Below are 27,717 nucleotides of genomic sequence, written 5' to 3'. Positions count from 1 at the left end.
CTTCATGGGTCATGTAAAACGTTTCTGGGGAGTCAACATTTTAGCTTCTTGCATGAGACCGCTTGCCAATTTTCATAGTACTATTGGCTACAAAGTGCTATTAGGCACACTGCAGAACTTGGCTCAAATATAACTGGCTTCTTTGGGTTTCAGTCCTTTAGAATAACTCTAGGGTAGCTCAGATTCAATCTACCTCAGCTCAGATTGTTCTGACCTGCTTGTTAGTACAAGTGTCACAAAATGCTCAGACTCCTTGAGATTCTACCCATTATGGTGAGTCTTTAATAAATTTTGTTTTTCTTTGCCTGAAAGAAGGCTTAGGTTGAATTCATTTGGCAGTAACCAGAGCAATGGTGTTTTGGTTGAGTACCCTAAAACCCTCAACATTTTGGTTCTGTGAAAATCAAGCTCACCAGCCCAGACTTCACAATGGTTTTAAATCTTGAACCAGGAAGTAAATAAGCAATAAGTGAACTTTCCAGTATTAAAAAAGAACAGATTGAAAAAGGACTATGGGCTGATGTGTTTGATAAATCAACTGAAAGGCAAAACCTGGTAAAATCTATTGATAAACCACTTCATCTTAGATCAAATAAACCACGGAAGACAATCATCATTGAAGAAATTGATAACTTGGTGCAAAATATTGATTTTCCAGAAAGAAATACCATTTCTATGTTAGAGACCAATTGTATTAATCCAACAAATGTTATGAAGGTTTCAACTATTACAAGTAAAAAGAATTCAAGCCAAGATGATCTTTTGCCCACAAGTGATACTCCAAAAACAAAAGTATTAAAAATAGAAGAAATCACAGATATTCCAGTCCTGCAATCTTATGTCAATATAAAAGTGGATTCATCAACTGTACATCAGTCTACTGTACATCAGTCTTTCAGTAAGAAAAATTCCACTGAAGTGTAAATACCTGCTCCATTTATTACAACTGTTCTTCCACCAATACCTGCAAACTCATTTCAGCTTGAATCTGATTTCAGAAAGCTGAAAAACTCTCCAGACATGTTATATCAGTATCTAAAGCAAATTGAGCCTTCATTATATCCTAAGCTGTTTCAAAAATCTGTAGAGCCAGACTATTCAACCAAATTTTGAAAATTCTGCATGATTTTTACATTGACAAAGAAAAACCATCACTTATCCTTGAAATTTTACAAAGATTATCTGAACTAAAAAGATTTGATATGGCAGTAATGTTTATGTCTGAATCAGAAAAAAAGGTTACATGTGCATTATTTAGTCACCTGGAAAATGCGGGATTGAAGGATAATTCTCTTGAAGAACTCAAGAAAAGATACAGTAGTTGATAATTTTTATGAAATTATTGTCCTTTTGTTTTCATAAGTAAAATTTTGTTTTTCCTACTGAAGACAAAGTATTATATAGGTCTGCTTCTGGAGGCTATGAAGTTATATAAAAAAGAATATTCTTTAGATTCAGTTGAATAGAATAGTGACTTGCATTAGTGTGATGTACTTAAAAGTGTACAATTTATAAATCTTTGTGAAAATAAAATATAAATAACTTGAAGCAAATTAGTGTTTTGTTATAGAAATAACTTGAAATGTTAAATTTAAATAAATTGTCCACCTCCTCCAAGCACAAAACTATAATAACTCTAGGGCTACAATTCCATGTCTCCTGAGGTAGCACCAAAGATGAAGAACAGAACATCAGGGAACCATTGCTAACTAGAGGGAAATAATTCCTGGAAAAATTCAAATCCACATGAACAAGTCAGAGGCAGGCAGGGTAATTCCAGAGTTACCTGGAGGTGCTAGGTCCCTCTTGGAAACAACTGAGGATATTTAAATCTCTCTAGAAGCAAATTGAATTTACCAGTTGGCATTAAAAAAAAGTCTACCACACTAGAGTTGCACAAAGATTTTGGACCTCGAAAAAAGATCCTGAAGTGTGGCCATGTGTCATAATTGATTCTCTGGGCATACTCTTAGCATTTCTTGATAAAGAAGGAAAAGCCACCCTCCACAGACACATAGTCATGTGACAGAGAATTGTGAAGATCCCTAGCAAATTGTGAATGACATGCCTACCCCCAGAAACAAGAAAAGCCCAACAGGTTGCCAAGACAGAAAACAAAACAAAACAAAACATGATGGGCTTAGAGGCAGCTCATTGTAACCACGCATCCAAAAGAAGCTTAAAGAAGAAATAGAGAGGTTGTTATGGATACTGCAATGGAGAAACTGCAAACACTAAGCCCATTTTAGAGAAAGAGAATCAGTTGTGGTAAAGCAGATGGAATACAGTCTCCTTTGCCCCTCTCTGTTGAGGTCAGTAAGTATAGCATATAAAAGATAATGGCAGGGCATAATGCTGTTGGTCACTTGATATAGATATAGAACTTTCCTTTTTTTCCCTTTAGTATCTTTCTTTAAGTATTTATTACAGGGTCACTGAGCAAATTTGTGAACTGAAGTTCTTATAGGCTAAAATCTCCAGGGAAATGGTGGTCTGAGAATCTTATTCATTTTTACCTCATGTATATTTGTATTTATACCTTGAGTGTGTGTTGGGGGAAGGGAGTGAAGTTGGTGGAGTGAGAGGAGGCAAGAGTTGTCTAAATAAATTTCTTCTTTAGGTAGTTAGCAACTGAGATAGAAAAATTGGAGCAGTCAGGAGACTGAGGTCTCCATGTTAATAGAGGTCTAAATGGGGAAGGCTTATCAAGGTGAGAGGATGAACAGAGGCCTTGCAAGTATTAAGGAAGGGAAACCAATTTTTGAGAAAAAGCAAAAGGGACAATGAATCAAAATTTTGTCTGAGGTGAAATCTATACTTTGGGGCCCAGTACATATAATAATTCTCAGTGTTACTGATTAGGGTCATGTTTAATTAAGCCATCACTAGAAGAGGATTTTGATAGTGGTGATCATTAATTAGACTAGCAAAGGAAGGATGAAACAATTAGACTTGTTAATTTTTTTTTGTCTGAGAGTGTGTCCCTGAAGCTTCTCTGACTTCCAAGGAACAGTCCGCGGAACAGCATAATCACTCTCAGATTATCACAGTGCAAATCTGGGTGTTGCTAGAAGCACACTATGACTCCTAAATATAATCAGAGAGACAGCATGGAGTAATAGAGCAGATCTCAAAGACCTGTATTCAAACCCTGCCTCATATCTATTGGCAGTGCAAGTCACTAAACCCATGTTCTAGGCAACTCATTAAGAGTAGAAATTGCAGGAAAGGTGCCAGCCTTCAGTAGTAAAGAGGTGTTTCCTCACCTAGGACTTCCTTTACCAAAATTACAAGTCTAATTCCTCACTCCACTGATACAGTGCCAAATAGTTATAGCATTGAGCTGTATTTTTCTAGCAATATATGTTTTTCATGGCAACTCAGGGTACTTATTAAAGGATTAAGTGCATTGCATGTTTTCTCCATTATCTAGTAAATTAAGTGATACTGCTCCTTTCCTGAAATAACAGAGCATATTTGAAAAATTTGCAGCAAGGGTAAAAATATGAACTATCAGCATTATTAATGATATCACTGATGACCAAAATTATCCTCTGCATGAAAACATACTCAAAAGTTTCAATCCATAACCATAAAATAAATACTTATATATTCAAGAAGAAAAAATGACACTTCTGCAAACACAAGTAGCTTTAGTATATCCTTCAATCAACAGTTAAAGTGGCTGACTCTAATGCTGACGGATGCCCTACATAAATACCGTGATACTGAGAGAAGAAATGCTTGCTCACATTTAAGAACAGATCTAAAATTAAGTTTATGTATGGGCTAAGCACATGCATGCAGGTACACACGCATACACGCACATGATCCATGACTAACAATTTTGGAGTAAGTTTTAAAAAATATATGTTAAAACACATGCTCCAAATTGGAAATCCTGCTATAATCTATGTTGGAAGGAAGGAAAGAAGCATGGAAGGAGGGAAGGAAGGAAGGAAGGAAGGAAGGAAGGAAGGAAGGAAGGAAGGAAGGAAGGAAGAAGCATTTATTAACCATCTACAGTGTTAGGTGGTATGTTAAACACTTTACAAATATTAACTCATTTGATCTTCACAGTAATCCTGGGAGGAAGGTACTAATATTATTGCCATTTTACAGTTGAAGAGACTGAGGTAAAAAGAAGCTAAAAAGAGGATTTTCCCAAGGTCACATAGCTGGTAATTGGGTAAGGTTGGACTCAGATCTTACTGACTCCAAGTACAGTGCTGAATCTACTATGTCACAGCATATAAATTTTATGTAATAAATATTTGAACTTTATGAATCTTATAGTAATATATACATATAGTATCAGATATTATGACATTATTAATTATATTTTATGTCCTATGTGAGGTAAACAAAGCACATAGATAAACCATAGAGACCCTACACTATTTGGAGACACGAAACAGACATAAAACCTTTGAAAATACAGTTGGAAAACACCTTTTTTAACATTTATCAGCACAACACAACAAAATTTGAATAGAGAAGTACTAAGTAACCTCTAGCAAAAAGAGGAAATAAGAAGAAAAATATTTCTCTGAAGGAATTAAGTGTTGAGGTAGATTCTGAAGATGGGGAATATGGGATGATTTGCTGGCTCCATAATGGAGTATAAACAGAGGATACAGAGATTAAATTATCTGTGAGAATGTGGCAGTGGTATTTAAATTTCATTTCAGCCTCCTCAAAAGAACACCTTCAGTGTTGCATCATGTTATGGAAGTGATGTTGGATTCTCAAAATCTAGGTTGACAGGCTAGCAAGCGCTTCAACCTAGAATGGCTTTGAGTACTGGCTTGGCCACAGGCAATTTTGTCATCTCAGGACCAGGAGTGTAGATGATTGCCCCCTCCCCCATTATTCCCTGCCAGTGTTGAAAACTGTTGAGTAAGGAGAGAAGGTATAATCAAGGCAGTGAAGGGAGTGCCACGGTTGAATTGTTAGAACTTTTGAAGTAAGAAGAAATTAATTTCAAGCTTTCTTACATTTTTACTATGTAGCATTTATAAAATGTATACTTGGTAATTGATTCACATGCTAAGTACAAAAACTTAATTTTTGTTACATTGAAGTTAAATTACATTGAAATTTTAGTCAAGTTAGCATTCAGAGTTTCCTACAAAATTTTGAACATACTCAAGCCTGTCTGTAGTCATTATGATAACATAATGTCCTTTAATGAACATAGCAATTTTTAAGTTGTTCCTTTGGCAGCTGTGAAAAACTCTAAAAAGCTTATGGGAATCGCACAAGGTCTTTTGCTACAATCTCTGGACAGAATATAATCTGTACATACATCCTTAAAATGATATCAAACAAAACCCTCAATGCCCAAGTTTTGATATGTTTGAGAGCATCTTTTCTCAATGTAGTTTAAGGCTGAAACTTTGAATTTCAGCATGGAAGACATATTTGTCTTTCATTTTCCTATTAAATCACAAATAATCTTTGATTCTTTTTCTAAATTTGAAAAATGAATCAGCTATTATTTCTTATTATATCTTATTATATATGCCTTATGGCTTTTCATTGCTCTAAACTGATACAACAAACTCAGTTATTGAGATTAATGGCAGTTCTTTTTATGAGTGAAGGGCAGTGTGGAGCTATATTCTAAGTGTTTGATGAGACATTTTTAATTGTAACCCAAGATGAAAACCACTCTGGATCCTGCATCATCCTCTATCTGATCCCCCTTTTTCCATTAGTTTTTACTTACAAAACTTGTTTAACAGAGTCCCCAAAGAAATATACATGCAGAGGTTGTATTAAAAAAAAAGATAGTTAAAGCAGTTAGACTATAATGGAGAAGCCATCTCAACATCACTAATTTCATTCCTAGAAAGTTCTAACTTAACCTAAATCTCTTGTCCCTCTAATCAATTTACCCATATTGAGTTCTGAGGAAGATGGAGAGTATCTGATCACACTACCACATCTGAATAAATGAAATACTTTCATAGCTCTAGATTTCTGCCATTCAGCAGGTTCTGAATAACTAGTTGTTGAAGTGACTTGAATAGCCTACTTATTTAATTGTCTCAGTTACTTCTTTTGTTTGTTTGTTTTTTCTTTGATTTCTAACACATATTTTTCATTGGTATAGGGATCTTCCAGGGGAGAAATTTCTCTTACCTGTTAGGATTCTCTGCAACTCTAAGACTATACATTGCCAAGAAGCTGTCACCCTCCATTGGTAGAGGGAGTATCTTCCTCTGAGAATCACAGGTTGCATACTCATTACCCCCATCTCACTTTCTTTCTAATATTTTAATAATTTCTATGATTTTCTTCTATCAATTTCTCCACTTTAGATTATGCAGCACAGTGCATAATGCAGAACTCAACCAAGATCTGATCAGTGTGATGGTAAAATTGTAAGGGATTCTAGATGGCATACTTACTTCTTCTAAGCAATATTATGCCTCTTTGACAGTATGACTCATGTTCAGATAGTGATTTACAGTGACTCACAGTCTTTTTTTAAAGATAATCAAATAAACTTTATGTGATTCTCTGTCTGTATGTAGACCATGTCAAAATAACCAGTTAAGATTTTTTAAAGTCCAGTCCACTGACCAGTGTCGTATCTACACATAACGAAAAACAATTTGTTTGATTTTTTCATTGATTTGAGTTTCTATTTTGTTCTTATACAGATGCTGCCTTAGACAACAAATAGCTCATACACAAATTAGTCTTGTAAACAAAATTAAGTGAGTATTAAGAGAAGAAATATTTCATTGTCTACACTTACTAAATACCTGCCATGGTATATAAGTAGAATCAGGAAAATCCATTCCTATGTTGCTTCCTATTATTTTTAGAGATTATGTGTCTAAAGTTTGGATGAGTTGTCAATGAACATAACTTTTGTATTTCTTGCAAACAGGACCACACCTTCATTGAGAGGCTCAAGTGAGATAATAGATATAAGGCACTTTGCAAACATTTAAGTCCTAAATAAGTGTGTTGTTGCTATTATTTTAATTATTATCATTATTATTGTTAGCAAGCTGTCAGTATGACTGCCATCTGGTGATGACTTCATTCCCTGAGCATTCTACTGCTGAGCTCCAGCAATAGTTATAGAACAATATAAGGGTGTGCTGGTAAATATTTAACAACCAGATTCTCCAGTGGAAAAATATATTTATGCACTTGTGAGTTTAATGCGCATTATTAACTCTTAATTAAGTCTAGATAATCAACACAACAACAAATCAAGGCCTGATTTGTAACAGACTGCTAATTTCTGAGGTTTAAATGCTCAGTGGCTCACCCCTGACCTGGAATGCAATTAAAAATCATTTAGTCCAATGTGTTCCTTTTACAAATTAGAAAACTGGGGTTCAAAGATGTGAATTTACTTGCCTAAAGTGTCATGGGTAATAAGTGGGAGAGGTGGGATTCAATCCATTAAAGCAGGCAGTGGGTTAGTGAGAGGAATACTGAGTTTGGAGTCACAAGACCTGAATTCAAATCCTGACTCAGGTGTTTTATAATGTGTGACCTTGGGCAAATCACTTAAATTCTCTGAGTCTACCTACTCCTTAGTAAAATGACGAAGATGAATTTGATAACCTCAAAAATACCTTCAAATTCTAAATCTATCATTTTCTGACTTAAGATAAAGAACACTTTCTACTAGTCCATGTTGCAATCATATTTTTCTCTTTGGAAACTGTCTAGTTAAAGTAATATATTGAGAATGCAGTCTGTCAAATTTTCTAAGAAAATGAATTATTTACTACCAACATAGAATTTACATTAAAACCTATTTATTAACTAAAGAAATTTCAGAAAACAGAACCGCTATTTTAAAAGCAAATGTAAAGAACTATATTCAAAATTGGGAGAGGATAGATTATAAAATAGCTTTTCTAAACTTGTTGTCTCATAGTCTTTCAGAAATAGAGTAGAACTTAAAGTGAGGTAGCATAGAAAAAGGGAAAAAGGCTTTCTGGCATCAGGGTGAAAGTTCAAATCCTACTTCTGACATATATACCTGCATGACCTTGGACAAGTCATATAAATTCCCTATGCCTTAGTTTCTTCATGTACAAAATGAAGGGATTGGTCTCTGAGGTCTATTCTAGTTCTAAATCTATGATGCCTAACTCTCATTTGTCTTTCAGTCAGAAAAATTCAATGACTTTTCTCTCTGATTACAGCATTTCTCCCTGCTCACAGCTGCTCTATAGAGGTCAAAACTCACAACAAAGATAGTTACATTCAGAAATTCACAGCTTTCCTTTTAAGTTAACTTAGTAGGTATTCAATTTACTGAGTATGAATTTGTCCTTTGCCTCTGCTCAGTGGTAGATTTTTATCTTGTTTTTCAGTCGTTTCAGTAATGTCCAACTCTTTGTGAACCATTTAGAATTTTCTTGGCAAAGATACTGGTATGGTTTATCATTTCCTTCTCCAGCACATTTTTTAGATGAGGACAAACGGGGTTAAATGGCTTCACCAGGCTCATATTGTTTGTAAGTGTCTGAGGCAGTATTTGAACATAGGTCTTCCTGACTCCAGGTCTATGCTCTATCCACTCTGCTGCCTAGTACAAGATTTATGAGATAAATTCCCAAGGCAAAAGACAGAAGCCTTTTAAACTTCTTTGTCCCTGTGATTTTATTTTTTTCAGAAAGGGGAATTTCAGTTGCTGTGAGAATGCTCCTCAATGGTTTCTCTCCTCTAAATTATCTATTTATTTCACCCACACTCCCACCCCTGCCCCAACATGTCCTAGAAAAGTGAATTGGGAAGCTTTATGTCTACAGATGATGGCAGGTCTTCAACTGCCTTTACCTTACTGCCAGGACTCTCTCTACACTTTCTATTTTTTTATATGCTATGACATGTATAATATAACATGACATCATATAATGACACATACAATATGACATGTATAATATAACATAATCTGATATAATATATGATATGATTAATATAATATAACATAACATAACGTAATATAACACATTTAAAGACATATTTTAAACGTATTTTACACATTCAAGGACATTTTAAACATGAGCATTTAAACAATACAGTTTCTCCACATCAGCATTTGCACTAACATTATTTTCTTCCCTCTGCCAAATCTTCCCTGATTTGTTGTGGTATTTAAATATTGGCTGCTTGCTGCAAAATTCAACGTGAGTACTATCAACAGTTTAGTACTATATTTGCAAATATTGTAATGCAGCAGAGTGATACAGACAAATCTCATTTCATGATCCACTTTAAATACTCCTCAAATGTATTTAATGTCATATCCTATTTACAATTTTCTGAAATAAACCTAACTGAATCACTTCTTATAACATATTTGTTACCATATTAAAAAAAATAAATGAGAGGCTGTTTGGCACAGTAGATGGTTAAACTTAGAATCAGGGAGATATGGGTTAAAATCTTACCTCTGACACATACAATCTGAGTCACGTAACCTCCTAGGATTTGCAGCTAACTCTCTAAGGTCATAAATTGTAGCAGAATGAGTTTCTACACAGGGAGGGTCTTATTCCAGAGAAGTCATAGATCTTGATTTAAAAAAACTTGTATAAATATGTGGGATATTTCCAATTTAAAAGTAAAGAGTAATGTCATAAAGGAGAGTATAGTCCATCACCATAACATTTGTGGGCTTAAAATTAGTTGAAATAATGCTTTGAGATTTTTCATATCTAGTAGATAGTAAAATGTCTGAACAATCCAAGAAATTTCTAGTAGTTATTGTAATGTGTAAAAATGTTTCTACTGGTAAGAGATATGATTTTTTAGGCTTTATTTATTCATTTAAGAGATGTTTGTTAAATCCTGTCTTTTTCAGTCACTACATTAGGTACTAGGGATGAAAATAGAAAAATGAAATAATCTCTATTCTTCAGGAATTTAAATTCTGTTTGGGGAAAAGAATGGGTGTGTGTGTGTGTGCGCATGTGTGTGTGTGTGTGTGTGTGTGTGTGTGTGTGAGAGAGAGAGAGAGAGAGAGAGAGAGAGAGAGAGAGAGAGAGAGAAAGTACATACAAAATAACTTTGGTAGGGTCCTGGAAATTGAGGAGGTGATTAAGATGAGTCTCTCTTACAGGAGGTGGCATGAGCTGAATTTTCAAAGAAGCTAAGAATTCTAAGAAGTAAAAGTGTTGAAGGAACACATTCCAGGGATAGGAGATAGCTCACATTCATGGAAAAAAGGAAACAGAATGTTTTATGATCAAGACATAAGAAGTCAAGTTTGGCTGGTACAGAAAGTACAAGAAATAGAGTAATACACAATATGAAGGTTATATTTCATCCTATCGGCAATTTGCAACTTCTTATATAAGAATGTGATGTGGTCAGATCTGTGCCTTAGAAATATTATTTATCCAGATGTATATAGAAGGGATTGGAGAGATGGAAATTGTAAGAGAGATGACAGGGACAACAATTAGAATGTTATTGCAATAGTTGAAGAGAGAATTAATGAAGGCCGGAACCAGTGTGGTGAGCATTTGAGTAGAGAAAATGGAACAAATCCAAGAAACTTTGTGGGGATAGAATAAAATAAACTCTGAACCTCACTGCAAATGAGAATGAGGGAGAAGGAAAAATGCAGGATGATTCAAAGTTGCAAAAGTGGATTATTCAAGGGATATCTATATACTCAACAGAAATAGGGAACTTAGGGAGCAGGAAGAGTTTAAGTGTTGTTTTTGGATATGTTGAGTTTGAGATACTTATAAGATATTTAGTTTGAGTTGTCCAAAAAGCAGATATAGTACTGGAGATCAGGAGAAAAAACTAGGCTGGCTATAAAGATCTGTGTTATCTTCATAAATAACTCCCATACAGTGAAAGCTAAAGTAAAATATAGTTGGAGTTAGCAAGATTCACAGAGGAATAAAAGGACATCACCATAAAGAACGACAGAGACAGTGTTGTGTTCAAAGAACTGTGAAGTAGGCCAGTGTAGTGAGGATGTAGAGTGCATGAAGGGGAGTAAAGTGGAGCAAAGACTAGAAAGGCAGGAAGAAGACAGGCTGTTAAGTGATTTAAATGCTAAAACATGAATTTATATTTGATACTGGAGGAAATAAGGATTCACTGGATTTTATGGTATTTGAGGGTGATGTGGTTAGATTTATACTTTAGAAAAATTGTTCTGGCAGGTAAGTAGAGGATGGAAAAGAGAGATGAGGAAAGGACACTGATTAGAAACATATTCCAGTGGTCCAAGTGAGGGTTGATGACGAGGGTCTGAAGTAGGGTGGATCTTGTGTAAGTAGAGAGAATGAGACTTTTAGGATGCATATTGTGAAGTGAAAAAAAATCAGGATTTGGCAGTGGTTAGGATGTGTGAGATCAGTGTGATTGAGAAGTTAAGTGTAACACTGACATTGGGAGCCTGTGTGATTTGGAGAATGATGGTATTCTTGATTGTTTTTTTTTTTTTTGGAAAAGTATAATGGGCTCTCTTTTAGACAAATGGAGTATCTGATATCTGTGGGACATCCAGTTAGTAATGTGCAAAAAGCCATTGGTGATGTATAATTATAGTCCAAATGAGAGATTATGTTTGGGTAAATAGATCTGAGATGACAGCTGCACAGAGATAAATGGAGATGATAACCAAATCCATGAGAATTAATAGGATCGTTAAATGAAATAGACTAAAGGGAAAAAAGAAGGACCAGGACTAAACCTTTCTTTACATCTTTTAATAGTGGGCATGACATTTATGAAGATCCAGTGAGATACAGGACAATACCAAGCAAGTATTGTCAGGTCAAGTGAGAGGTTTTGATTTTATTTGTGTGTATTTGCATTGCTGTGAGATAAGAATAAAAGAAGAAAAGAGACAGAAAGAGGAAAGAGATTTGAGTGTAGGATAGCATACATTTCGAACTGATTCATCAAGAATTTGAGGTAGGCAAGGGAGGAGAATGTACCCAGTGAAGGGGCAAAGACCTGGGAAAGACCTGGGGGGGGGTGGGGTGTAGGAAATGGAAGTCATTATAAGGATAAATCACAGTGTTAGGTGTCATAAGTTATAGTGAAAGATGAAATGATAAGATTACAATCATATAATTTCATAAAGAATTAATTTTATAAACATGAAAATAGAAGATATGAGTGATAGAAAGAATAAGATTATGACAATGTGTATAACTGGGGTGGAATGTAGAAGTAGGTCATGGGAACTCAATAGATTGAGAAACTGAACATGTAGGTTCTTTTCCTTTTCCCCTAATCATCTTTAGAAATAGATGAAGTAGTGGTAGTTTAATAACTCTTTGGGAATAATTATAGGTTGCTGTCCAAAATGCTTGGATCATTTTACAATTCCACCAACAATGAATTAGTGTCCAAATTTTTCCATATCCTCTCCAACATTTGTCACTTTTCTCTGCTACCATTTTAGCCAATTTGGTAGGTGTAAAATGATTTCTCAAGGTTGTTTTAATCTGGATTTCACTAATCCATATGATTTAGAGTATTTTATGTGATTATAAATTGTTTTTGATTTCTTTATCAGAAAACTGTCTGTTCATATCCTTTCACCATTTCTCAATTGGGGAATGACTTATATTCTTAGAAATTTGACAAAGTTCTCTATATATTTTAGATATGAGAACTTTATCTGATAAACTATAAATTCTCTCCCAATTTTCTGCTTTCTTTCTAATCTTGGCTGTATTTATTTTATTTGTACAAAACCTTTTTAATTTAATGTAATCAAAATTATTCATTTTATACCTAATGTTGCTCTTTCTCTCTTGTTTGTTCATAAATTGTTCACATATTCATGAGTCTGATAAGTAATATCTTCCATGTTCTTCTAATTCTCTTGTAAGACCTCTCTTTATGTTTAGGTCATGTATCAATTTTGACCTTATCTGGGTAAATGGTATGGGATATTGGCCCATGCCCAATTTCTGTCATACCTCTTTCTGGTTTTCCCAACATTTTTTAAAATAAATAATGAATTCTTATCCACAAATCCTCTCTTTACACTCATCAAATGTGAGGTTATTATTATGTTTATTTGCTGATGCAAATTGTGTGCTTACTCTGTTTAAGAGAGCATCAATGTATATTTTGAAGTCTGTTTGAGGATGGGCAAAAGTTGGGGCAGGGAGATTACAAAACAGGAATTGAATTAGTTGAGGAAGAAAGGAGAATAACTTGGAAGTTCAATTAATAAGTCATCAGGATATGTATTGAATAAAAAAATGTGCATATCATGAGTCCAGAAGGAGATGATCCTGACAGAGGTGAGTGGTGGAAGTATATGCAAGTTTCATCGAGAAGCAAAGAAAATTCTGACTCCTTCAATACAATCATTGAGCCAAGATCATAAAAGAAAATGAAACCAGTACTAAAAATGGTTTTCAGAGAAGCTATGCCATTAGGAAGGATGTAGCTTTCACTGACACCTAAAAGATTGTGGTACTAATGTGATCAAAGATCTTCCCCATCCATTCAATAGGCCTCAGGTAGAGCTAGTTAAGGGAAGCTTGATTAAGAGAGACTTGCTAATAGGCAGGCCCATACCCTGGGTGCTAAGCCCCAGGCCTACACAGGGTACATATGCCCTGTGGGTAGCCATTAAGCTCAGACTAGGGAGCTGTGGATTCAAGAGAGCTTCAAAGAAGACAGAACTGCAAGAAGAAGAGAGAACTGTGAGAGAGAGAACTGGAAGGGCTCTGAGAACTGCAAGGGCTTTCAGAACTGTGGGAGGAGAGGACAAGGGCAAGCAGACAGTTAGGATTTGTGAGTGAGTTTTTATAGGAAGGCCCTAACAGAAGAGAAGATTACAGGATGGCTTGGCTCTGTTGTGATACCATGTTTTCATCTCCTTGCTGTTACATTGAAGTGGACTTACTGGTTTTGGAGTACAATTACTGCTATGTCAAATTGGGGTTATTGGTTCTGGGATTTGATCCTTTGCTGTCTGAATAAATGTTTTACTTCTGCCTTCTATACAGAGAGTCTCTTATTCTTTGCGACTCTGAACTATACAGGCATATGCGTGGTCACCACTGATATCATGAATTTTGCCTTATTGATACAAAGATTGAGGAGATACAAAAGGATAAAAGGTCAAGATGAAAGGAAGTATGATAATTTTGGTGTAGGCTTTCCAGAAAGCACAGTGGAAGGCATGGGCACATCTGGAGTGGCCATTTGTTGGGTAAAGTTAAGGGAGATGGAAAAAGGAGAGCAAGCCACTGAGAATGGGAAACAGGATTTGTACATCAACAGCTGGGTTTCAGAATCACTGAGATTGGGAGAGCCTAAGGGATACAAGTGTGCTAACTATGAAAAAGTACAACCTGAGTATCAGTGCTTAGAGGGAAATTCTTTAAGGGAAGCAGATGATTACTGTATAAGTTTTTCACTGATGTCTAACCATGTGGCAGGTGCTGATCCTATGTCCTACGAGGCCTCAGGAAGATTGCCTCATGTCAGGATGGAACAGACAGCACTAGACCTCAGGGAGTCCAGGACTAAAGTTACTAAGCACGAAAAGGCCATACTAGTTTGGTATGCTGGAGAAGAGTCTGAGAGCTGAAAGAAGTTGGTCAGTAACTATGAGGGGAGAGAGTAGAATCTTGCCCCAGGACACTGGGGGCTGCAGGAAGATGGAAGGAAGGTGCAAGGTCTTTTTCCTATTGGTCCTGAGTCCATGCTAGAGAACGGCCTAAGGGCTAATAGTAATACATTCAATTTCCATTCTTTTTTCTTTCACATTTGCCCATTCTGCTTAGAAGTCAAGATCCATCTTTCATTTTTAAAGACTTTTATCCACTTCTACTTGCTTTCCATGATGTAACAAATGAAGGCAACAGCTCAAGAAAAACACAGAGGCAACCTACTTTAAGACAAAATCTTCAGGAAGATACTGGAATAGCTCCTAGAAAGTTCCTAGAAACTTCCCATAGTATATACATATCAAGAGACCCAGTTCTGAGTACTGACTCCAAAAATTATTAGCTGCTTGACCTTGGGCAAGTCACAAACATTCTGAGACTCAGATTTTCATCAGTAAAAAGGGAAATAATTATGCCTTCTTCACTAGTTTGTTTGCATGGAAAAATCAGATACTATATGCGAAACCATCTTGTAAATAGTAGAGCACATTGTATCTACACTTTTTAACCTTTCAACATTCTATCTTGATTTATGAATTCAATAATATGCCCCACCCACATCTCCCCCCAACAGACATATTTCTTGGGAGCAGGGACTGTTATTTTTGATCTTTTTAATGTAGCAACTAGCCCAGTACTCTTGCACAGTCAATGCTTAATAAATGTTTTAATTAATAAAGTAAATTTGATTAATATTTTAATTAATAAATTCATTAGTAAATGAATTAATTTCAAAATAAATAGTAATAATAACTAATCACATTACTAATGGCACTCTCTACTTTCAAGTAAGTAATAAAACATGATCACAATAAAATACTATGTCATGTTATTTCAGGTAATATAAAGAATTAAGTCACTGTAATATAATTTGTGATTGGCATCCAAGAGCTAAATTGAACCCTTATGGCTCCCACCTTTTACCTGAATTATAGTTTAGCAAAAATTCTCAATGGCCTCCCAAAAGAACAAAAAAGGAACTCAGAATTATTGGGTGGTCATTTTTCAGATGGATATATAAAAGAACTCTTTAAAAAAGTGATTAAAAAGGCCTCTAGGTGGCACAGTAGATGGAGTGTCAGGCCTAGAGTCAGTAAGACTCATCTTCCTAAGTTCAAATCTGGCCTTAGTCACTTACTTTCTAAGTGACCTTGGGAAAGCACTCAACCTTGATCAGTTTCCTCATTTGTAAAATGAACTGAAGAAGGAAATGGCAAGCCATTCCAGTATCTTTGCCAAGAAAACCTCAAATGGGGTCACAAAGAGTTGGACATGACTGAAGCAACTCAACAACAACAACAAAGTGATCTCCATTAGATTAAGCTATCTTCTGCTTGCTTTTGCAGAGATCACTACATTCTTCTGTAAAGGTTATCAAAAACAAACAAATAAACCCAAAACAAGGAGTTTCATGTGAGGATTACCACATGATATTTTTCTTGTCTCTTCCAATTTCAGCCTATAAAAGAAAATATTGGCAGTCCCAGATAAGAAAGACTCTTCTACTGACATTTTATTCACCATATTTAAGGAACATGTTTAAAGCACCATGAGCAATATAAAAAGTGTCATAAAAGCTTTTCCCCCACCTTCTGAAGCAGTAGGACTCAAATGAGTCAGTTTCAGAATAAGTATAAAAGAGGAAAAATAAATTTCACAGTTATCAGACTCACAGAATTGTAATTGTTTTTGTTCATGTGAAAAGCCTTCTATGTTTTCTTCAGGGGATATGTCACATTCTTCACTTTGAATTCGAGTGATATTTCCTATCCTATTCATTTTAAGAATTTATCTTCTCATATACTCTCCATTATAACCAAGCCATCCTTCTTGGTTTTCCTAATACAGTATTTTGCATCTTTCACCTATATGTAATTGAACAGCTGTTCCTCCACATCTGAAATAAACTTACTTTCACCCCTTAGAACCCTCAATTTCCTTTAAAACATAGCTTAAGAATGATTTTTACACAAAAACATTACTGATTCTTTATTATAGTTATATTGCTCTCTCACACTTGATATTAGTTTTTCTACTTATTGTATATTTGTTTATTTGTAGGGGGATAGTGTATCCTCCCAGCAGAATATAAGCTCTTTAAAGACAGGAACATTTAAAAAAATACTCAGTGTCTATCATAGTAAATGTGTAACCCTTTAAGAACAATTTATTAAATTGAGTTTTTTTAAAAGCATTTAAAATGTCAGAAAAACAACGGATTGATAGCATTTAAATTCTTTTAAGGTAGTAATAGATAAATCTTAGAAGAAAAATGTGTACTTATACAAATTGTATAATAGAAGTTTTAATTACAAATGTTAGCAGTACTTTAAAAAAAGATTGTAGTGTTAGAACTTTAAAATATGTAATTACATTGGCAAATTTTTTCCCCAAAAGTGATTACTTATAGCATTTGCTCATGTTACTTTTTATACTGAAAATGAAAGTATTTTCTTGAAAAAATATTCAGGCTTTAGAGAAATACATATGTACTTAAGCATTTCTCTAAAATAAGTAATTCTCTTTAAAAATTAAAAAAAACCTAATAGTAATGTTATATCCACTTTGAATAGGAAAGTTATTTTTGAAGGGCATCTTTAAAGTGAGATTTGAGAAAGAAAAATATGTGGTATGGTGAAAAAATGTACTAGGCTAAGGTGGGGAAAGTTGTTAGGAATCTGTTTCTAGTGCCAGTTTTGTGTGATCTTGAGAAAGTCACTTAGCCTCTTAGATTTTAAATTTTTCATGGAAAAAGTGAGCAATAATTGAAGTACTATAGATGATCTCTAAAGTCTCATACAGCTTCAACAATCTTTAAAGACTTTAGCTTTCTTTCCAAAACTAATAAAATGTACTTTGCTAAGAAGCCATTCTACTGCTTTGATAATGATCCTTCTCCCCACATTTGATTTTCACAACAAAATACATTTAGTATTTTCAAGTCTACCTTATTTCCGCCATAATTTATTTTATTCCTATTTTAAAACCATTCCTTTATCTAATAATAATGAACATAATCTTATGTTTTGAATTTTCAAAATGACATACCATTGACAATTCTGAGTTATTGTCATAATTTCTGAGATATTATTTTTTTGAGTTTTTGAGAAAAAAATTGAAATATCTTTCCTTATCACTAAGTCTGCTGGGAACCAAAGCCAATTCTACAAGCAAACACATGCACACACACATACACACATGAACACATTATATTTGAGCATATGCACAGTCGAAAAGGGGTAAGCCTCAAACTCAGAAAGATTTGCGGTTAAGATACAGGTTTAGAGGCAGCTAGGTGTTGTAGTGGATAAAGTTTAAGACAGATTAAGGAGAACCTGATTTGAATTCTGTCTCAAACATGTACTGTATTCTTGACACTGGGCAAGTCACTTAATCTCTGTGGGTTTCAGTTACCTCACCTACAAAGGTAGGATAATAACAATATCTACCTTATAGGGTAATTTTGAAGATTAAATGACATAATATATGCAAAAATGTAAACCTTTAAGTGTTATATAAATACATGATTATTACTGTTTTTGATACATGCTGGCTATCTGACCATGGGCATTGTCTAATGAGTAGACTTTTTTTTTTGGCAGGGCAATTGGGGTTAAGTGACTTGCCCAAGGTCACACAGCTAGTGAATGTGTCAAGTGTCTGAGGCCAGATTTGAACTCAGGTCTTCCTGACTCCAGGGCCAGTGCTCTACTCATTGCACCACCTAGCTGCCCCATGAATAGACTTTCTAAAAATACAAGTTACAGAGGAGTTAAAGATTTGCATAAATGGAGTAACTAAATCCTGACACTGATTTAAACACAGGACTGAACCCCTTCTCCCTCCCTTTGAAAATTTTAGAAAGCTATTCCCAGGAAGTCTTAGTTCCTTTATTTTAAAGTTTTTTTTAATTAACTAATCTGTTGTTGGCACATGTTTTTTTAATCCACAAGTACAGACAACTGTTGATTTCTGAAATAAGCATGCTCTGTGAAAATATGTAAAACAAAATTATGTATTAAATCCTTTTATTACCCATTGATTTATATGATAAAGTTAAATATATGCTTCATGGAAAAAAAATAGAGCTGGAAGGGAGCTTAGAGAACATTTAATCCAGCATCTCACGCCTGATTTTGCAGATGAGAACATTGAATCCAAAGAAAGTAAATGATTTGACCAAGATCACAGGATTGATAAAAAGCAGTAAAAACCCTATATTCTCTGGCTCTAGATGCAACACTCTTTCTTCATGATCATACTGCCTCTTTAATATTTTAGTTTTCATCAGCAATTTATTTTGGATAAAAACAGTGAAAATGAATTAATCATCTCTGTCTCCCTGTCTCTTTCTGTCTCTCTGTCACTGTCTCCATCTCTGTCTCTGTCTCTTTCTCTCTCCCTGTCTCTCTCTCTCTGTCTCTCTCTCTGTCTCTGTTTCTCTCTCTCTGTCTCTCTCTCTCTGTCTCTGTCTCTCTCTCTCTCTCTCACACACACACACACACACACACATATACACACATTAAAAGCTAATTTCTAGCCAGTGCTTTGATTGATATATTTATTTGAGCTGCTGGCACCAGGGGCAAAATGATATGGGGAAGAGATCTTTAAAATCTGTTATGTTTCAAGTAATATAAAATGAAATTTATCCCTGTCATATAAATTTCATTATCACATTTTCTATAGTGAATTAGCTTATATACATAGTGTACCTTTTACACTGGGTTTATAAATTGAATTATATTTTCCTATTTCCTTAAATGCCTGCTTTTCACATTTTCCACCTATAATCCATCCTTTGTACTGCTTCTGAGAATCTTCTAAAAGCATTGTTCTGTTCATGTTGCCAAAATGTTTTATTAAATTTTTTGCTGGCTCTCTATACTCTCCTAAATAAAATTCAAACTCCTTTCTAAGTCCTTCAAGATTTGACCTGAGTATATACTTCCCTTCTAATATCCTATCATCCTACACTACAGCCAACTTGTCAACCTGAATACTTGCTGCAGTTTTCTACCTCTTTTCTCTGCCTCATGTGTTCTTCTTTCTTGCTCTACCTAATTCTTCTTCATCTTTCAAGTTCAAGCTGATATCCTATCATTCATGAAAGCATCTCTGGTTCTTCCAAATAGAAATTATTTCTCATTTTTCTTAATGGACCAAAAGCTTTGTGACTTTCATAATTTCATGTCATACCTCATGCTATAATTCTGTTTTCCTTTTTATCCCTCATTTCCCTGCTTAGGATATAAATTCCATGAGGTCAGGAACCATAACTTTTACTTCTTTACAGGTCTCTTTTTGCAAAATGTCTTGAACAAAGCTGTAACTCAATGAATATTTGTTAAATTATACTTTTCCATATCTACAGTATATTTTCAATTATTATGCCACCTGACACTTGAGCTTGAAATTTCTTTGGTTTTGGATCATTTACAAGTAGTAAATAATATGTAAATTAGTTTGTTGGACATTCCTATAGGAGAATGTACTGGTAATTTTCACTTAGATCTAAAAATTTGCCATATGCAAAGTTATTATTAATCAAAGGATATACCCACTTGCATATATGTAATTACATATGTATACATGTATATTTAAGTATGTGTAGATATACATATGTGCTTACATATTTCAATGTGAATACTACAAAAGTTAGAATCATACTTTAAAGAGAAATATGTTCAAACTTGCTTCTCAATGGCTTTTTGTATTTGCTTCTTTTATATCAATAATTATTAGTTGTTGTTTCACAATCTTAAACTGAAGATTTATATGAAAGACTTTACCTTTATGCAAAAATTATCTTGATTCTTAAATGATTCACATATCCATTAAAATTGCTGAGATGAAGAACAATACAAACTTAAGAGCAAAAATGGCATTAGTGTGCTACTAAAACACCAGGAAAAAGCCACTTTTATTTTGAAAACTTTTTTATATGTGAAGAAAGTATTAGCAATATATATGTATATATGTATATGTATATACACATATACACACACATATATATGTGTGTGTATATGGTATGTGTGTTTGTAGATAGAGATATATTTACACAATGTATATTAGTAACCGCATTGGATACACACACTTTCCATTAGATAATGGAACTTATAGACCCTGAGATGATAATTGACTAATGGTCATATGGTATATTCCAAATTAATTGGAAAACTAATTTTAGAAGGGTTAAAAAGCAAGAACCTTTGATTCTACAAATTCTGTTTTGTTGTTCAGTCATTCAATAGTGTCCAACTCTTCATGAGCCCATGTGGGCTTTTCTTAACAAAGGTGCAGGAGTGGTTTGTCATTTCTTTCTCCAGTCTACAAATTCTATCCTCTCACAATCATCCTGTGTCCAGAGGGATTCCTCCATGGAAATCTAATATGTAAAATGAAACCAAAAGTGTGTATAACATCTTTGCAATCAGACTTTAGCAGAAAGAAGATTGAGTTTGGGAATGAAAGATTAGTCTTCAATCCTGGATTTACTACTTATCAGCTATGTGGGTTGGAAAATGTGGCCTAACCTTTATCTACCTATTTTCTCCTATGCACACAATGGGGGCTAGAGAGCACGCCCATGTTGTTCAACAAATGAAAATCTACTTTTAAGTATGTGCAGACTCTCTACCAGGTCCCAGTCTGGTAACCATGTGGTGAAGAGGAGCCTTTTTGACAGGTTATTGAGCAGGAATTGGGGTACATTCAAGAGCCACTACGCAGACATAGTGAATCTCTTTTTTTTTTCCTGGACATTTCTTTTCCATCTGGTATTTGAGAAGGAAGAACTACTGTGGTCATCCAGATGGGTGCCACCTTGTCCCTCCCTCATCCAGAACTTGCATGAAGCCAAATGTGCATGGTCCTGTTGTTCTTATGTCTCTGTTGTATTTCTTCTTTCCTACTTCTGGGTGAAGGAGATTGAAAACTGCTATACTTTGTGAGCTTAGGAAGGTCTGGAGAAAAAAGCCATCTCAAAGTCTGGGAGCTGCGGTCCATGCTGAGATTTACTAGAAGCCAGAAAGTGAGGAGCAAAGTTCTAAGAAAACTTCTTGATCTAGTCTGGCACTAGCAGTGAGCTATAGAATTGTCCATAAATAAGCTATGTTGCATTTGGAAATGAAATCTGTATGGAGGAATGCTAAGTAGAAACAACTTTATATGCCTAAGCCCACTCTCCCAAGGGACTGGTGTGCCTTCCAGACTTAGGGAGAAAATGTCAGTATTTGTTGTATCTTTTTAGGAAATAATCCTGTGTAAAAGTCACTCGGTGACTTTTTTCAATGGAACTAAGGCACCAAATCACTAGCAGTTAATGGGCGGTGGGTGAGGAGATACACTGGAATAGGGATTAAAGCCTTAGCATTCAGAAAAAAAAGATGCCCTAGAGTTTTAAGAGGAAGAGTTAGCCTGCTTTGCCCTGGACAAAAAAATTATTTTAAAAATATGAGGATTAAACTAGACAAATTTCAAGGTTACTTTTAGTTATAGAACATTAAAATTCTTAAAGCATGAATCCGGAGTAAGTAAATAAAATATTTTACCTTAAACAGGGACTATACCCCAAAAGCCAATAACATGGCCTAACTTCTATACTGTACTTTAATGTACTAAAGTGGCTCTGAGATTCTGACACTTCTAGTCAAAACTGGTACCAGTGGACTGTAGTGGCAAGGGAACTTATTTAAGTCAGGTGCTCTGCATTCTAGTTGTAGCTATGCTACTAACCTACACAACTTTGCACAAGTCATTAAACTTATTTGGACCTCATTTGATTCATTTGTAAAATTAAGAAGTTGAACTAGCTGGTATTTGAGGGCTTATCCAGCTCTCAAGACCTATAATTCAGATGGAAGCCAAAGTGGACTATGGAATGATTTTGATTTTTTTTTTTGATATCTCCTTACCTAGCTATGCAGAAGACATGAAATAATTTGCTAACTAGATTCCTGGAATATGTCATCTGTAGTACAAGAAACCTGCCATGGAGTCCTACCCAGTATCATACCCTTCTTTCTCTGATGTCATAAACTTGATCTTGGACTTATGTGTTCAAACTTAGCTTTTGAGATATTGCCACAGATGACACAGAGGACCAAGAATGTCTTTCAACCATCTCCTAGGTGGGGTAGTATACTTTTGTCAGTGCTATTTTTTATTCAAGTGATTATCATTTAGAAAATAACTTCCAAATATTTTCTGTTTCAGTTGAGCATTAAACAAGAGAAAAGGGATTTATAGTAAGGGAAGACGGGAGAGTAGGCATATAAAGACACCCTTAATATTAGACTGAATTAGCAAATCAAGTTATGAAATCTCCTTTTTGGAATTATGAGTGTGAATTGCCTTCACATTATTTGTAGTTAATGTTATTTAAAGAGACATCCAAAAACTCAAACAAGTCACTCTACATAATATATGGTAATGCTAGTTAAGATTATCATATAAATGGAAACAAAGCAAAATGAGAAAAAAAACAGAATAAAAACCCCTCAAAGATAGAAAGGTCCTCAGAATTCCTCTAGATCTGAAAGAGAAATTTACAACATCCCCAAAAACTTAATCCTCATTCCACAGCTACACCTCTAAATACTAACTATTTCTATTTTCTAAGCAAAAACAACTAGAAGGCCAGATTTGCAAATATTCCTAGAATAAAGACAATATTTGGTTCTAGAATTAGGTCTGCAAATTAACTTGCTGCATGACCTTGAGAAAGTTATTTAGTACATACGTGTTATAGCTTCCCCAACTATGTAATGGAGCTAACAATGCTTGTCCTACTAACCTCATTGGACTTGGAAAAGGTAAAATGAGGTTACATACATGTGTATGTGTGTACGCGCACGCTCATGTGTGTATATATGTATGTATGTATGTATATGACAATGATATCAAAAGTTAAGGTCCTTTTTCTGGCTCTAGTAGTAACTAGCTCTGTGATCTTTTAACCCCTTTAGAACTAAGTGATTTCTAAGGTTCCTTCTAGTTCCAAAAAATTCTAATGCTTCTATGATTTTAAGCATGTCTTATCAGACCCGGTGGAATTAGCTAGGTTTTAAAAATTCCTTTGAACTCCACAATTCTCTCTTTCTTGAACTTTCATGCAAATTATAACAAATTTTCAAAGATAGAAGGGACCCTGGAGGCCATATAGACCAACCAATACCTAAACAAACAAAAAAAATCTCTACAAAGCAGTCACCCAGCCTTTCATCAAAAACCTTTCATGAGCATGAGACAACTACCTCCTGAGAAAGTCTATTCCACTTGTAAATGGCTTGAATTATTATTTTCCCCCTCTTTTAAGACTACATTTGCTTTTTTGCTACTTCTTTTGTATCTCCTGAGAGACTGAAGAAAGAAAAGATTTCTCTAAACTTAAGCTTCCAACTGAATGCCATTTGTAAACAGAAACTAGCATTTCTTAACAGTGAATTTACTGTCCCTTTCCACCTACTCTCACATTCTTCCACCCACCCCACTGTGCTGGCTCTACATGTATTTCAAAATCCAGTGGCGGTACCCATATCACATGTAAGAGCCAAGCTCCTAAAATAAAAAAAATGTGCTAAATAGTAGATTGATACAAAAAATGTTTCAATGAGTAAATATAGCTATGTTATATTTGAGAAACATACCACAAGTCTCAGTGAGAAATTAAATATTGGCATTTCTTATTAACATCAAAGGTGATTGTTAGTAGAGAATGCATGTACTTCTCCAATCTATATGAATTTATTTTTGTTCATGTTAATGTTTGAATGAGTAAATGTATCACAATATAAGTAAAGCAAAAAACAAAAACTTTATTCCCCAGATTTCTGAACAAATATTATCAAAGTAAAAGTTTATGTAATAGAATCACTGTGTGCTACTTAAAATCTCTTTAAAAATAACTTTATATAATCTAACAATAAGCCTTAAATTATTAATAACCGCAAAAGAATCATATATTACTTTCCCAAGAAATAAAATGGTTCTGAGTAAATGGGCATTCTCCAGCTATAATTGTGAATTTTTAGTTATTATTTTACTTCTCTGGGCCTCAGTTTCTTTAATCTGTATAAGACTAGACTATTTTAAAGAGACTATTTTAAATGAAACCAGAAAAAATAAAAGCATAAATAAGAAATAGTGAGCTTCAGTCTTTTATTAGCCCACATGCCTCAATAAGCAGATCTTCTAAGACTGTCTTTTAAATTTCTAGATAGCATCTGACAATTGCTGTTCATGAGTCCTGTTACACAACATCTTCTTGGCTCTGTTTTTTCAAGGGAAATAGTATATTATCAGAATGATGAAATATATTAATCTGCCAACTTCAGTTGTTCCTGGGTTTTATGGGTGGATACAGTATATCAGTGTTTTTTTCTTTTAAATTTCATTGAGCTTTTTTGTTACTTATATTACAATTCTCAATAAATCTTCTCCTCTCCATGGGAGCTTCTCTCATAACAAAAGAAAAATGGTTAGAGAAAACTCAACCCATATTTTGACCACATCTGACAGTACATGCAACTTTCCACACCAGTAGTCCTTTATCTGTTTTCTAAGAGGAGGAAAATGATCATTTTCTTACATATGATGATTATATGCATATTTTCCATTGAATCTAAATGTTAGTGCGAAGTTTTTGCCACTCCTCCATATGTTTTCTAAGCAAATTATTTTGATAAACATATCTCCTTATCTCCAGTGTCTTTTGGATCACAATAATACTTTGATACACTGAGAATTTTAAATACTTAAGGATGAATTCATAAAGATTTAAACTTATGGTAATGATTATCAATTTAATTATTCTAGTCTCTATTACAATTTATTTTTAAATAAAATCAATTGATGATTTCTTGAGTCTGCAAGATTGACTTGCTCTCTTCCTAGCTCTTTTTTTTTAGATGCAGCCACCCTTCTGATGGCAGGTATAGTAAATTCAATCCTGCTCTATCTCCCCTTTTCTTCTACCACACTTTTTGTGATGGAGGAGAAAAATCAGTAGTTTTAGGATTGAAAGACCTGGTTTTGAGCAACTTGTTGGTTATATAAAAATATGGAAGTCCTGCAAGTCACTTTACCTCTGGGCCTCAGTTTCTTATCTGTACAATAAGACAATTTGACTAGATCTTCTATAAGGCTCACCCCAAATCTAAATCCTCCTCTCCTTTGACTCTTCTTTCTTCTAAAATTTAAATAGCCATTCATTTAGATAGCTTTCTCTCATTTTATCCATCTTTCAGTATTCGTATAACTTTCTCCTGAAGATACCATCTCTCTTAGCTTCTCTGTTTACACTTTCCCTCATACCACTTAATACAAAGGACCAAGAGATGGAATTTACCCATACTTGTACTCCTCACTGCCAATCTCATATCATTCCTCTTCCATCTTCACTGAGAAACCACCCCTTCTCCTTTAAAATTCACTCCATCTTGAGTAGATTCTTGTTGCTATTATCCGGCAGCAGTTTCTTTCCTCCTCAATGTGTTTTCTATTCCTTGCTCACAGTATTACATTCTTCCTTACCCTATTCCTCAACTCATTCAATTACCATGACTACTGTTCAGTAGGCTACCTCAACTAAACACAAGAGTAATCATAATCTAGACCAAGCCTGCACAACCTGCAACCCATGGGCTGCTTGCAGTATGCCAAAGGATTTCGGGCAGCCCATGATAAATGTAGAGGAAAACATCTTCTGTAGGTTGTACATCCAGGTTATGCAGGCCAGATCTAGACACTCCTCCCTCAAAAAGAAAAAAAAGAAAGAGAAGGAAAGAAAGAAAAAAACAAAATAAGAATGAAAGAAAAAAAGAAAGAAAGAAAGAAAGATAGAAAGAGAAAGAAAGAAAGAAAGAAAGAAAGAAAGAAAGAAAGAAAGAAAGAAAGAAAGAAAGAAAGAAAGAAAGAAAGAAAGGAAGGAAGGAAGGAAGGAAGAAAGAAAGAAAGAAAGAAAGAAAAAATTTGATCCAGGTGCTAGAATTTCCAATCTTAGCTCTAGGTTGAGACTGCTTCAGTAAAAAAAAAAATTTACAGGTTTAAAACATCATACACATCAAGCAATTTAAAGTCATATCCACATACAGCTCCATTTACCTTGAAGGGAAGGGCCATTTCTTTACATGCTTTCTATGCATTTTACACACATGCATATGCCCTTATTTTCCTGTTTTGGTTTCTATGATAATATACTATTCTACTATTCCTTCTACATCTCATCTACTCCTGTTTCTTTTATTCTCCCTTCTCTTCTTGATTAACCTTGCATCTTGCCCAAAGTTCGTCTTGGGCCTCTTAGATTATTTCATTATGTTGTACCTCTTGGGAAATAAATACAGAGAACTTCAGTTCTGATGTCTGTGCAACTGATTTCCCAATACATATTTAAGGTCCATCTCCTCACCCACTTTGCATTCCTATATATCTAACTATTGACATCTCTACGCCAGTGCTTAATAGTTGCTGCAAGTGGTCAGTAAATATTTCTTCAACAAATGAATGTCATACTATCACTTAAAAGTGAATTATCTAACACAGAACTCATCCCAACTTTTTGCAGTAACAGTTACTAGATATTATCTCCTTCTCTTGCTTCATAGATCATACCTTCTCTTTATCCCTCTAACACTCAAAATTCTCCTTTTCCATCTTCTTTATTGGATCCACACCCTGTTCTATAGTATAACAGAGCTATTCCCCAAAGTTATTCCCTTGTTCTATATGTCTTTTGATACTGTATTCCTTTTATTGACAATGTCATTCACTCAAAGGACTTGGAATACCATTTCTACAGAAATCTATCTCCACCTGAATGCCCTACCAGAACCTTAAACCTTAATATGTTCAAAAGCTTTCTTCTTTTTACTGCATTATTTCTGACTGTGGGTAATCTTGGGGTAATCTTTGACTCTTCTTTCTTCTAAAATTTAAATAGCCATTCATTTAAAAAGTCCTGGCAGTTCAATCCATGAGACATATCTCATCTCCTCCCCCTCCTCAATATTCACATGAATATCATTCTATTTCATGTCTTCATTTCAACCTGCCTGGA

The 27,717-nt window shown here is 34.6% G+C and overlaps 1 protein-coding gene and 1 pseudogene across 1 annotated transcript in view; one reads left to right on the top strand and one right to left on the bottom strand.

Annotated features, from left to right (window-relative positions):
- The window catches only part of NETO1 (neuropilin and tolloid like 1), a 209,494-nt gene that overhangs the window by 113,437 nt on the left and 68,340 nt on the right, over window positions 1-27,717 (bottom strand). The gene's annotated exons all lie outside the window — the stretch shown is intronic.
- Window positions 430-1,354, top strand: LOC118855416 (annotated as a pseudogene).

Source organism: Trichosurus vulpecula, chromosome 1 (assembly GCF_011100635.1).
Source record: "Trichosurus vulpecula isolate mTriVul1 chromosome 1, mTriVul1.pri, whole genome shotgun sequence".
NCBI classification, from domain to species: domain Eukaryota; kingdom Metazoa; phylum Chordata; class Mammalia; order Diprotodontia; family Phalangeridae; genus Trichosurus; species Trichosurus vulpecula.
The sequence above is the reverse complement of the archived record's forward strand: the minus strand, read 5'-3'. Positions and strand labels throughout refer to the sequence as shown.